Source organism: Phodopus roborovskii, unplaced genomic scaffold (genome assembly GCF_943737965.1).
Source record: "Phodopus roborovskii unplaced genomic scaffold, PHOROB, whole genome shotgun sequence".
NCBI classification, from domain to species: Eukaryota; Metazoa; Chordata; class Mammalia; order Rodentia; family Cricetidae; genus Phodopus; species Phodopus roborovskii.
Genome location: NW_026125540.1, coordinates 3,079,354 through 3,092,535, shown reverse-complemented (window position 1 = coordinate 3,092,535; position 13,182 = coordinate 3,079,354).

Below are 13,182 nucleotides of genomic sequence, written 5' to 3'. Positions count from 1 at the left end.
CCATCCCATCCCCCCCACCACAATTCCATATGTAGGGGAATGCCATCCAGTTGGGGTCATGTAGATGTGACAGGTCTTGTGAAGTAGGGACAAGGGCTTCTCTCCTGTCTCTAGAATAAGGCAGTTATCCCTCCATGGGGGATATGTTTGCAAAGTCCTTTTGTGCACCAGGGATACATCCTGGCTCCACTGTCTGAGGTCTCTCAGACTGCTCAGTCCTTCTGGCTGAGACCCATATTCAGGGGGCCCGAGGCAGTCCCCTGCTGGCTTCCCAGCTATCAGTCTAGTGGCCCTTAGCTCCTCCTTGTTCAGGTAAGCTGTCTCTATATGCTTCTGCCGCATGGTCTTGTCCTCTCCATCTGCTTCTGGGTTCTAGTTCGACTCAGTTTTTATGTATGGGTGTTTGCTCCTATTTTCAACAGGCATTAGTTGAAGGCTCCATGGAGAAGTTAGTTGTTGATCTCACTCTCCGGGAAGGGCATTTATGATAGCCTTTCCATGGAAGCTGAGATTGTTAGTTGGGAGCAATCTTGTAGTTCTCTCGACCTTTCTTTGTGTTCAACTTTATCTTCAAACCAATATTGGCTCCCTCTTTTATGTTCTCTCTCTCTGTCTCTCTCTCTCTCTCTTTCCTATCTTCCATTCCTAACCAGGCTCAATCCTCCTGGTTGCACATGTTCTTCTTATGGTATGATTGATCATCATTTTTGGTATGTGCCCAATTCTCTAGGAAGCTGCCATTTTGATTTCCAACATGACTGTAAAAGTTAGCATTCCCACCAATAATGGAAGAATATTCCTTTTATTTCACATCCTCTCAGCATGAGTTGTCATTTGTGGTTATGAGCTAAACCATTCTGACAGGTATAAGATAGAATCTCAGAGTCCTTTTGATTTGCATTTCCATGATGGCTAAATATATTTGTCCAATATTTCTTTAATTTTGTTTTTGCCATTTGAGATTCTTCTGTTGAGAATTTTCTTTGTAGATCTTTACCCCATTTTAAAATTTGGATTATTTAGTTTTTTGATTTCGAGTTTCTTAAGTTCTTTGTATACTTTGGAAATTAGCCCTCTGTCAGATGTGGTGGTTGTAAAGACTTTCCCACATATTTTAGGTTGATGTTTTGCTCTACTGACTGTGTCCTTTGACTTACAGTCATGACATTCCATTTATTAACAGTTTATCGTAGTGATTGCCCTATTGATTTCTGTTCAGGAAGTTGACATCTGTGCCAATGCATTCAAGGCTGTTTCCAAGTTGCTCTTCTATCATGTTCAATGTAACTGGATTTATGTTGAGATGTTAATCTCCGTGGACTTGAGTTTTCTGCAGGGTTATAGATATGGGGCTATTTGCATTCTTTTTTGTGCAGACATCCAGTTATACAAGAATATTTATTAGAAGACACTTTTATTTTTCAATTGTATGATTTTAGCTTTTTTGTTTAAAATCAAGTGTCCATAAGTGTTTGGATGGTTTGAGTCTTAGATATGAGTCCATTGAACCATCTGTCTTTTGTTGTTTGCTTGTTTTTTGTTTCTCAGCTGTATTTTGTTTTCTTTTATGGCTCCATGCTATCTAATCTCCAGTTCTTGGTTATGAAACCTGTTTTTATTATGGGTTCCATCTTGTAGGCAGAATGGATTTTAGATCAAAGATTTATATGTAAAGTTAATTTTCCTAGAACTTGAATTTGCATTCTTTCATAAATTTTATGGAAAATAACATGTTTTTGCACACATGATGTCCTCAAAGTTAACTGGATTTCTATACAATATCCCCTGAGGTCTGCCATCCTATAGGACGTGACACAACCTTCTTACTGGGACACTCTGTGCTTCTCCTCAAGTCCCTACCCTAGATGGAAAATTAAAGGCCAGGAATGCCTTATTATAGATGAAGCCTCAGGCTTCTCTAGGAATGAGTTGTGTAATTTGGTCTTCTTGTGGAACTTCAAACAGCAGAAACTGGATTGTCTCTGCTTTTGAGACTCTATTCCTCATACTGTATTGTCTTTTGCAGCCTTAAAATAAGGGAAGGTGCTTTGACTACTGCAACTTAATATGCTGTGTTTTGTTGATATCCATGGGAGGTTTTCCCATTTCTGAAAAGAAAGGAGGAAGAGAAAATATAGGGAAAGGGAAGTGTATTTGAGGGACTGAGGAGAGAGCAGAGAGGGGAAAATGTGCTTGAGATACAAAAAGAAAAAAAATAATCATAATATTAATGGGAAAAAATCATTAAAAAAGAAAATAATTTATAATTTTAAAGTAACAAAGTCAAATTGGAAGTCATAGAAAGAAAAAATGCATGCTTAGGTATGAAAGAAAATGAAATAAACAAGATGACAAAAATAAATCAAAAGTCCCAAAAGTATAGTCACTTAAACAGAAAACCAAACCTCTCAGCTTGTTCAAAGAAACCCATAGGAAAAATCTCACTCTGTTGAAATGTAGCAGATGGTCAAGGTCTAAGGCCAAAAAATTACCAATGTACAAGTCCAGTCCAACCACAAACAATAAGATATAAAATACAGGAAGTAAATGTTTTAAATGTCACATGTCACATGCTCACTCTTGAAAGATTTTATTTTGTGATTGCCTAAAAGTAAGCATACTAAAGGCTTGGAAGCATGCTAGGACCTCTCACATGCTTTCATTAGCAAAGCAAGGAGGAAGAGTTGTGAGCCTTAGATGGTAATTCCTGTCCCAGGTGCTGACAACATAGAGAGTAAATGACACCTACATATCTCAAGAAAAGTCTCAGAGCATAGTTTGCATGCATGTCAGCAACATGTTTCCTGTGGTAACTTTATAAATGGTGAAGTCACTGGCAAACACATAATAAAAACAAAATCAATGCTGCATTCTCTGCCTTTTCTGTTTTGAGTAACCTTGATATGTCCTTGAAATAGTTCAGATGCTTATAAACATGCATTATCCACTTTTTCTGAAGAAAGAAAATAGTAAATATCACTTTACTGGCTTTCCAATTATATATAAGGGGATTTCAAATGAACTGATAGCTAAGGACCCTCTCTTGATTTTGAACATTTAGTAGTTTATTCAGTCAATTGTTATAGACAAAATGATTAATGCTTACTGAAGATTATTAACTCAAGCAAGTATTGAAGACACTGAGCAGACTGGCCTATCCAGAGACTACATGCATCCTGGTCCTGCCCCAACACACGGGAGGAGCCAGCCTTCCAGTGCCCTGCTTGGGGGCCTCCTGAGGACTGTGGACTGAGCATGGGAAGCCCATCCAAGTAGACCAGCCCATTCAGAGTCTCCCAGCAAGCATAGGCCCATTTCTGACCTCACTTCCAGTGCCCTGACGGGGACTGCGCACTGCCAAAATGTTCCATCAGAACAACTCACCCATAGTCTGTCAACATCCTAGTCCTGCTTCCACCTAGTGGACCTGCATACACCCACCGGAAGAGAACCTTGACTACATACTCAACAGGAGAGGGAGAGACCTCACCAGTATGCGCAGGAAGATGAGATGGGTAGGGGACAGAATGAGAACACAGTCAACAACAGAAAGATCAATATGATGCCACCAGAGACTAGGGACTCCACACTAGCAAGCTAGCAAGACCTGAACATCAAAACACAGATGAAACAGAAGAGAACAACCCTAAAAACAACTTTATGACAATGATAGAGACAGACCATAAAAGAGGAAATGAAAAAATACTTTAAGGAAAAGGAAGAAAAGACAAACAAAAATTGCAAGAAACAATTTGAACAGGGCAAGGTTTGAAAGCTGAAATAGACAAACACATACACACACACACACACACACACACACACACACACACACACACACGAGAGAGAGAGAGAGAGTGGGAGAGAGAGAGAGAGAAAGAGAGAGAGAGAGAGAGCGCCTGAGGGAATCCTGGAAATAGAAACATTGGGTAATGTAAGCGTAACCAACCAAATACAAGAGATGGTAGAAAGAATCTCAGGCCTTGAAGATCCACTAGGGGAAACAGATTAAAGGACTGAAGAAATATTTAAATCTAACATAGAGAATTCTCAATAGAGAAATCTAAAATGGCTGACGTACCCTTAAGAAAGTGCTCAACATTCTTAGCTATCAAGGAAATGCAAATCAAAACTACTCTGAAATATCACCTTACTCCTCTCAGAAAGGCTAAAATAAAACAATAATCATAATAATAATAATAACAGCAGAGACAGTTTATGCTGGAGAGGACTTGGAGAAAGGGGAACACTCCTCCATTGCTGGTAGGAGTGCAAACTTGTATAGCCACTTTGGAAATCAGTACAGCAGTTCCTCAGAAAAGTGGGAATCAGTCTACCACAAGGTCCAGCAATTCCATTCTTAGGCATATATCCCAAAGATTCATTCTCATACAAGAAGGAGTTCTGCTTAACGATGTTTAAAGGAGCACTATTTATAATAGCCAGAACTTGGAAGAAAACCTAAATGCCCCTCAACTTAATAACAGATAGAGAAAATGTGGTACATTTAAAGAATGTAGTACTACTAAGCAGAAAAAATAACAATGGAACCTTAAAATTTGCAGGCAAGTGGATGCAACTAGAAGAAAACATCTTGAGTGAGATATCCCAGCCACAAAAAGACAAACATGGTATGTACTCTCACATACATGCATTTTAGACATAGGGCAAATGATCACCAGCCTTCAGTCCATACCTCCAGATAAGCTAGGTAACAAGGAGGACCCTAAGAGATACATACATAGTCCCTTAGAAAAGGGGAAATTGACTATATCTCCTGAGCAAATTGGGAGCATGGCGATAGGGGAATGATAATTAAGAGAAAGAAAAGGGGAGAGAAGAAAAGGAAATAGGAGGACATGAATGAGCAGGAAGATGAGTCACGGTAGGAATAGAGGAGAGAAGTAAAAGAGATAGCATAACAGAGTGAGCCATTATAGGTTTAAAGAGAAATCTGTCATTAGGGAAATGTCCAGGGACCTACAAAGATGACCCCAAATAATAATCTGAGCTACCTTAATTGTCCTTCCCTGATAATGAGATTGATAATTACCTTATATGCCATTCTGGGACCCTCATCCAGTAGCTGGGGGACGTAAAGTCAGGCACCCATAGCTAAACACTGAGCTGAACTACTGCAATCCAGTTGCAGAAAGGGAGGAGTGATGACCAAAGGGAGACCAGGCTGGAGAAACCCACAGAAACAACTGGTCTGAACAAGTGGGAGCTCATGGACCCCAGTCTGGTAGCTGGGAAACCACCATAGGACTGACCTAGACCCCCCATGAGTATGGATGTTAGGGGGGCTAGGCAGTCTATGGGGCCTCTGGTATTTGATCACTATGTAACACCTGTATATGAATGGACTTTGGGAACCCATTCCACATAGAGAAATACTCTCTCAGCCTAGACACATGTGGGAGGGCCTAGGCCCTGTTCCAAATGTTATGACAGTCTTTGAAGATGCCCCATAAAAGGCCTCACCCTTCCCAGGGTGGATAAAAGGAAAGGGATGGGTTGAGGGCGACAGGGTAGGAAGGAACTGTGATTGACAAGTAAAACAAGCTTGTTTCAAATTTAAATACAAATATATAAAAAGGTATTGAAGACATAGGTAAAGTAATAGTATTCATGCAGAAATATTCCTAGACAAAGTGTTTTAAGATAAAAATGAAATCTATAGTAGAGTGAAGTAGATGTTTCAGTGATGATGGGAAGGCAGTCACCCAAACTTACCAGATGGCTGGGTAATATTAACTTTCAGTCACTAGTTGTAAAACTCAGTACCTTAATTATATTCCTGAAATGTCCTCCTATGAATGCTCAGTTTTTCTATTATATTGTCATCAATTTCTGCAACCACATTTGGCTATTCTGTGACAAAATCCAATATTCCTTACTAAAATTCACCATTTCTGAAAGAAATATGTATAGTGTGATCTCTCAAAAGATGTGTCTAACCTTCGGCCCACATTTCATGTACAGACAATGATAGCTATGTAAGGAATTAATGCAGAATCATAAGCCTGTTTAAAACATTGTAAGAATATTTTATAAGCCAATTGTGCCACTATTATGGCATAAATTTTATAGATGATGATGTGGGGGTTTGGTATCAAAAGGTTGGGCTGACTTAATTGCTGTGAGATATTAATGCACTGTGTGAAGATTTGTTGCTGTGATGCTGTGATTGTTGTAGTAAAGATAATCAATAGCTATGCAGGAGGTATATGTGGAACTTTCAGGGAGAGAAAGGAGGAGGAGGAATCTAGGCATGCAGGAGATGCTAGGAAGCATGGAGGGTGAATAGTAGGTACAAGATGGGAGAGAAGTAATACCATATGATAGAATGCAAATTAATGCAAATGGGTTAATATAAGTTATAAGAGCTAGTTAGGATAAGCCTAAGCTATTGGCTGAGCTTCATAGTTAATAAGAGCTCCCCATGTAATTATTTGGAAGCTATCTGGCAGGACAAAAAATGAATCATTACAACTGATAACTTTTGTTATCCAAATCTAAAATCAATGCTATAGGATTAACATGGTTTTTTTTAAATTATCTTCACCTACTGAATCACCATTTATATTTATGTATATGAGTAAGGCTGATTCCTGCCTCTTAAAATTATTTTGACAGTCTCTTATCTACTTTGATGTCCCTTTCACTCCGAGTACTTGCGTGTGTTTGTCATGTGTGTGTGCTTGTGGTATGTGTATGGGGGTGGGTATACATGTATTTCATGATGTTCTTCTATAGAAATAAACCTTGGTCTCTTGTTGCTATATTCAAAGGACTATATCTCTACTGAGCTTCTGGGGGAATGCATCACTTTGTGTTTAGAGACCTCGGGGTATAGAATCAGACCATAGGTTAGTTATGGAGTTGATCATCTGAAAATCTTGAGCTCATTCCTATTATCACTTGTCTATGCCTATGTTATTGGAACCTTTAATTTAGGTTCCCATGTTGTTGTTGTTTTCTAGTCTGTGATGCTGCCCACATGTACAACTCTAAGTCAGTCAACCTTAGCATATAGAAGCTAAACCAATGGGCAAATGCTTCTAGGGATGATTTTGGGAAACAGCCCCTTCCTAGCTCTCTCATTGTTTCCCAGATGTTCTGTGATATGTTGAAAAGAATTATCACTATCTCAAATCAACAGGGTCAAATGGCCTTTGACAGAATGATCCCGAATTAATATTTTCCCTTTTAAACAGACTTTCTCAAAAGTTGTGTCCCTACAATACAAATAACTGGATTGTATTCATTATTCTACTTATAAAACTACATTGATTCTTCATTTGGAAGTAAGACCCCCTACTGTTTTCAAGCTGTCCTATGGTACTTTTTTTCCTAAAACTACTATCATTGAATATAAACCACCACTTGAAATATTAAGACAAAACACAGTCAAAATGAAGCATAAACTACTCAGATATGTTGAGTCATCACTGATATTCGACTCTGTTAATAACCAGTGTTAATTAGATTTGATGTGCTATAAATGTCATGTTTCTCTTATTCAGGGACTCTAACATGCTACAGAATTTGTTCCACGAGAAGAATATAGCCTAACATTAACTATATGTGTCACTAAAGTCAATCTTTGAGATAAAAAGTGACTCAAGATGTCCTACTTTGTGATATTTAAATAAATAACATCAATATTCTATATGTCTTCATGCCACTCAGTTTTGTGACCACAGCTAAAATTCTGAAATAATGTCCAAGTTCTAATAACTTTAACTTTTTTTTTTTTAGCTAAAACACAATCCTTTGACACAGTGTTATGTCTCTGGTACATATCTTTCATAGGAGCTTGAAAAAGTATCAAGCAGTGGTATCATAAATTTTCCACTTTCAGAGAAAGATAATTCATAGTGTGCTGTAACTGAAGAAGGTAGAAAAATATATTAATTCAGTAGGTAAGATTCATATTTATGCTGGAGTAACTAAGAATGGCATGGTACTTTTCAGTTATGTTATACATGACTAACCTGTTATCATACAGTTACTAAATCAATATGCTATAAATTTGGTATTATCTAATTGACTGAAGATAAAATGATATGTATTTTCATCCAAGAATTAATGATGCTTAAAGTCAAACAAACAAAAAAACAGTAGACCGCTGTTTCATAAGCAGTGTAAGCAAAGCAAGAGATGCAGTATATAAAGTAATTCTTGTTTTGGGATTAGGACCCTAGCCTTCCTCCAGTTTTAAGATCCCTTCCTGTTTTAACAGCAATGAAATAAGACCTAGGAGTCTATACTTGCAAAAGTCTATTTAACTAAAGGAAAAACTGCAAACCAACAAAACATTAAAAGTGAACAAAATCAAGTGAAATGAACATCGTGTTGTGGTGGTAAATCTGAATAGTGTGCATCTTAATATGGGTCTGTTAATCAAAGTTCCCCAGAAATAAAGAGAATGCTGACAGGCCAAGAAATGAGGTGAATGAAAGGGAAAGACAGGGATGCAGGAGATAATGCAGATACTAAGATGATTTGAGGTCTAGGATAAGGATTAGGAGAGGCACATGTAATTAGTCATGGCCATGTACCCACAGGAGCTATGGTAAGCCATCAGTTATCAGGTGGAGAAGGGCCCAGAAGACCTGAAATTATAGGACAATTGCAATTGAATCCAATTGATTCCTTGTGATTGCCTGAACACAAACTGTTTCCATCATGTGACACCAGTGCTCACATAATTTTTGAAGGCACTAGAAAAAAATTTCAGTTTTGTTTTTACTTAGAGATACAACAGTGCTTTCAAACTTATATGCATAGTAGCAACAAAGGCAAATGTCCTAGATGATGTTCTCACATGCCCTCATCATCAAATAGTTTAGATTTTATTTTCTTACTTATTGTGTGAGTTCATGACTATATGTGTATGTGAGAATGCTTTGTCATGTGTGGTAGTCAGAGGATAATATTGCAGAGTCTGATAACTTATTCAACCATGTGGGTGCTAGGAGTAGATCTAAGGTTCTCAGACAGGGCAGCAATGTCCTCTACCCATTGAGTCATCTCAATGGCACTGAAAAATTATTTTTATCTGACTCCATACATGTACTATGTATACAAGTTAGTACCAGACAGATGATTTTGTGTGTGTTCTTGGCAAGCATACACAGTGAGACCTAATTTATTAAAGTTTTTAAATCATTTTATTCCTTGTCACTTGGTTTAATCAGAGGATGAGGAATTCTGCCTAACTAGAAGGGCTAGAAACCTAATCTGGTGTGACAAATGAAAGAGATACATAATTGGCTGTGTACCAGATTTGAACATTTGATGCTTTCTGAACATTGTGCAGGAGTGACTGCACTGACTGTGTGGACTCACCAAGAGTTTCTGTAGTATTCCAGAGCTTTACAGAGATCAACATGATAACCTGGGTTTAGGTCTTTTAAAGGAAATGGTCATTGGAAGGTTTCTGTATCCCAATAATAAGTTTCTCTCTCAATACAATAAGCCAGGTCAAGACAAAATAAAAAGTAAAGGACAAGGTTCACTTGGGCAAAGCACTCCTGGGAGAACCTCCAGGCCCAGAGATGAGGCAGGGAACTGGACAGGAGAAAAATCATATGGCTAGTCTAAATGAGAGGGATTAAATACCCTGTAGTTGTGGGAGTGATGGTATGTCTACCACAAGGTGGGCTTGTGCCCAATTATAATGTGGGGTCTTAAGCAGCATCAGAACCTGTCCTTTGGTTTCTTTTCTGAGATCATGGGGTTTGGAGTGGGAGGAATGGCTTGATCAAATGGGTGAGCTAGAGATTCCAGTCAGAAAGACATAACCATAAATGTATTTCCATCATAAAGCAGAGAGCATGTATCCTTCAATAGAACATGTCTGCTTGTATTCCAGAATTTAAGAAATCAATGGATTTATGTCATATTTGAAATTTCTTGTTGAATTTCATCCCGTGTAAGGAAGCATGTTTTGTTGATCTCAGCTTCTGCCTTCTCCACTTTGTTCATGGTACAGTAAAACTTTTGAAAACTGCCAATGTTGCCCTATAGATTTTTCCATTGCTCATACACTTCTCTACTCACCGTAATTTACCAGATAATGGAACCATTTGAGGCTTAGAAGAAACTGGAATTGCATAGCTGAAAGCTGAGAGAAACTCCAGTTCAGTCGTATTCAAAAGTTATGTTTCAATCTCTTCCTGGCCTATATCCGAGGAAACTGATGAAATTTAGCTGAGACTTGGAAATGTCACATTTAGCAAGAGATTGTGCTATACTCCTGTGTATAGCTAGCTTTGCCTTCTCCATATAGAGCACACATGTCCTTTCTAAAGCTACCCTGAAACTGGTTTATTGTCAATTTCCCTTATTTTAGTAAAGATTTGGCAGATGGAAGGAAACAATGAGGCGGTACTGAATGTGTCCGGGGATGCCATGTGCTTACAATTAAACTACACTGTTAAGTTTATGCAGACTTGTAGAAAACAATTTAAAAAGTTTTTTTAGACAACTCTGACACTATAACACTTAAGATGTACAGTAGGGATTGAGATATATCTGTATACTAAATATTCTAGGAGGATGCAATCAATATCTGTGATAATGTAAGATGCTTATTGTTCTAGAAATTACATGGGATTATAAACACTGATAAAAATCAAAATTTTCAAACAGTATTATTAATAAAGTACATGGACACCATCAGTCTCACCCAAGCTCAATATTTAGCACACATCACACATTAAAACTTAATATTTTAAAATCTGATACATGTACAATCATTAGTAACTTTATGAGATTGATGGGTGTGACTGTCAAGAAAATCATTGATCATTGATACATATCTGATAAGAAAAAGCATCTACATTGAAAACTATTTTGTGTGATTGTTTTATTTTTCATTTTAAATTATGTGTTTCTTGAAGTACACTGCCAAGTTCAAATTTCAAGTATTGATTCAAAGAAAATTTTCTGTCCTAAATTGTTTAAAACACATGAAACAGACTGTGCAAAATCTAGCATGGTGTCTTATCAAGGACTGGTTGTAATATCTTGAACTAAATAAAAACAATATGCATTTACTTCCTGAATGGTAACAAGAGCTTTTTAATCAAGAGTTACAAAGACATTAGTGACTAGTACCTTATCATTCATTAATTTATTGATAGACCTACAGGGCATGCCACAATTTTTCTTCAAATTGTGTTCTTTTTTTAAATAATACATTTCATTTGGATAGTAAAAATTATTCCTAGGTGAATTTCCTATTACTATAGTATGTTCCATATACTAAAACAACCCAGTGACCCTGTTCTATTTGAGGAAAAAATGAAAATATTTACTAAGGAGATACATTGCATTCTGACTATGAATTTAGATAATATGAATTTTAAAAATCTCAACTAAAATGTTTCCATTCATGTAAAGCAGAACTTAATCAGTCTGACAAGTTAAAGTAGACTTTCGTCAAACACAAATGTTACCTTGACAAAACCAAATTAAGGTCTAAGCAGGTCTTAATAAGCAAAAAGACTGTTCTGTCCCTAATGAGAGTACAGATAATTAATACCTGACTTAAGGAAGCATTGGGAATGACTAGGAATGCCTTAATTGGTCCAACTTACTTGCCTGCAGGCTCTTCTGTTGTGGGAAAGACTTGAGTGAGTTCTAGCTTTCAGCAAATCTCAGTGTGTCTTACTTTTCTGAAGCCACCTTTATCATTTGGGGCCCTAAGGGGAAAATGAATTGTAATGAAGCTTTTACCTACCTTTGTGGATAATGGCAAATGTTGGCATTACTTGAAACCTGAAATAGAGAGCTGACTAGGAAGACTGGGATCATTCAGAAGCTAAAGAAAATAAGTACACAGGTATCATTAGAGATCCATTTATGCATGTGACCTGTTTCCTTTGAGAAAAACATATTAGATAGATATAGGTTTTAGTATAAAAGAGTGATAAGAAAGCAGTTCACAGAATCACTGCAGAGGCAAAAGGAGAGATGCTGAACCAGTTTCAAACCATATATTGGTTGTTGCCTATTGCTCTTTATTGCTTTTGCAGGATTCTGGGCAGAAATCAAATGAACTCTGATGTCACCTCCAAGGTGTGCTTACCAATGCCTACTTTGAAAGAAACTATAGGTCTCACTATGAAAAATAACTGTGTCTCTTAGATATACAGATATAGATAAAGACAAGTATGTGGTGATACTGCAGCTGGACAACCACACACACAGAAATAACTACAAAGCTGATGGTGCAGATCTATCTGCCTGGCAATGAACTATTAAGCATACTTCCTCACCTGTCAACGTTTCCAGTTTATTTTGAGTGATTGTCTTTACCAAATAAGTGGGCAGCCAGATTAATCTGTTGAATTTTCAAGCATAATACTTTAATTTAGAAAAATAAAAATGTAATTGCTTTTGAGAAAATGTTATTCTTTAGAAAGCTATAGTATGGTTTTGTGTGATCTTCTCCAGGTTTTTTCAATGATAATATTCTTTTGTAGAGTAGATTTACACAAGTTTAACTTAGTAATGTCTGCCTTGCTTGCTTTGTTCGCATATGAATATCATATTTTTCATGCAAAGTCACGTCATATAAATGCTAAACTTGGGCAAAGGACTTAGTTTAGTTTTGTTTTGCTCTTTGTAGTTATAGATAACACATTCAGAGAGAAATATTTAAATATTAAATTTTAAAGTCCTCTAAATGCAGGCAAAAAAATGAACAGTCCCATGTTTTTTTCTTCTGATAATTTTCAACACATGGACGCATACACACACACACATACACATTGACAGGACTCCTAGTGTTTATGTATGCATAGACAGTAATGCCAAAATGAGTGGAAAGTGGAGCCCTGCTGTCATTAAGAGTGCTTGAATCCCTAATTCTGAATGAGTTATCTGAGTGTTGCCAGTGAGAATAAAGAAAAATTCTTGTCAGTCTGGTTCTTAATTGGATATACTTCACTCTATTTGTAATCTCTAGAGAGAAGTCCTCTCAGATACTGGGCATGAACCATTTATAATTAAGATACTGCTCTTCAAGATTTGCTTTCATTTGTGCTGAGGAGAACTTTCTTCTATGCTGCAAATGAAACACAGAATTTCATGTATGCCAGGCAAGCCCTGCACTAATAGGATGAATCCTTCAACTAAGTTATTTGAACATTTTTGTGGTCACATGCC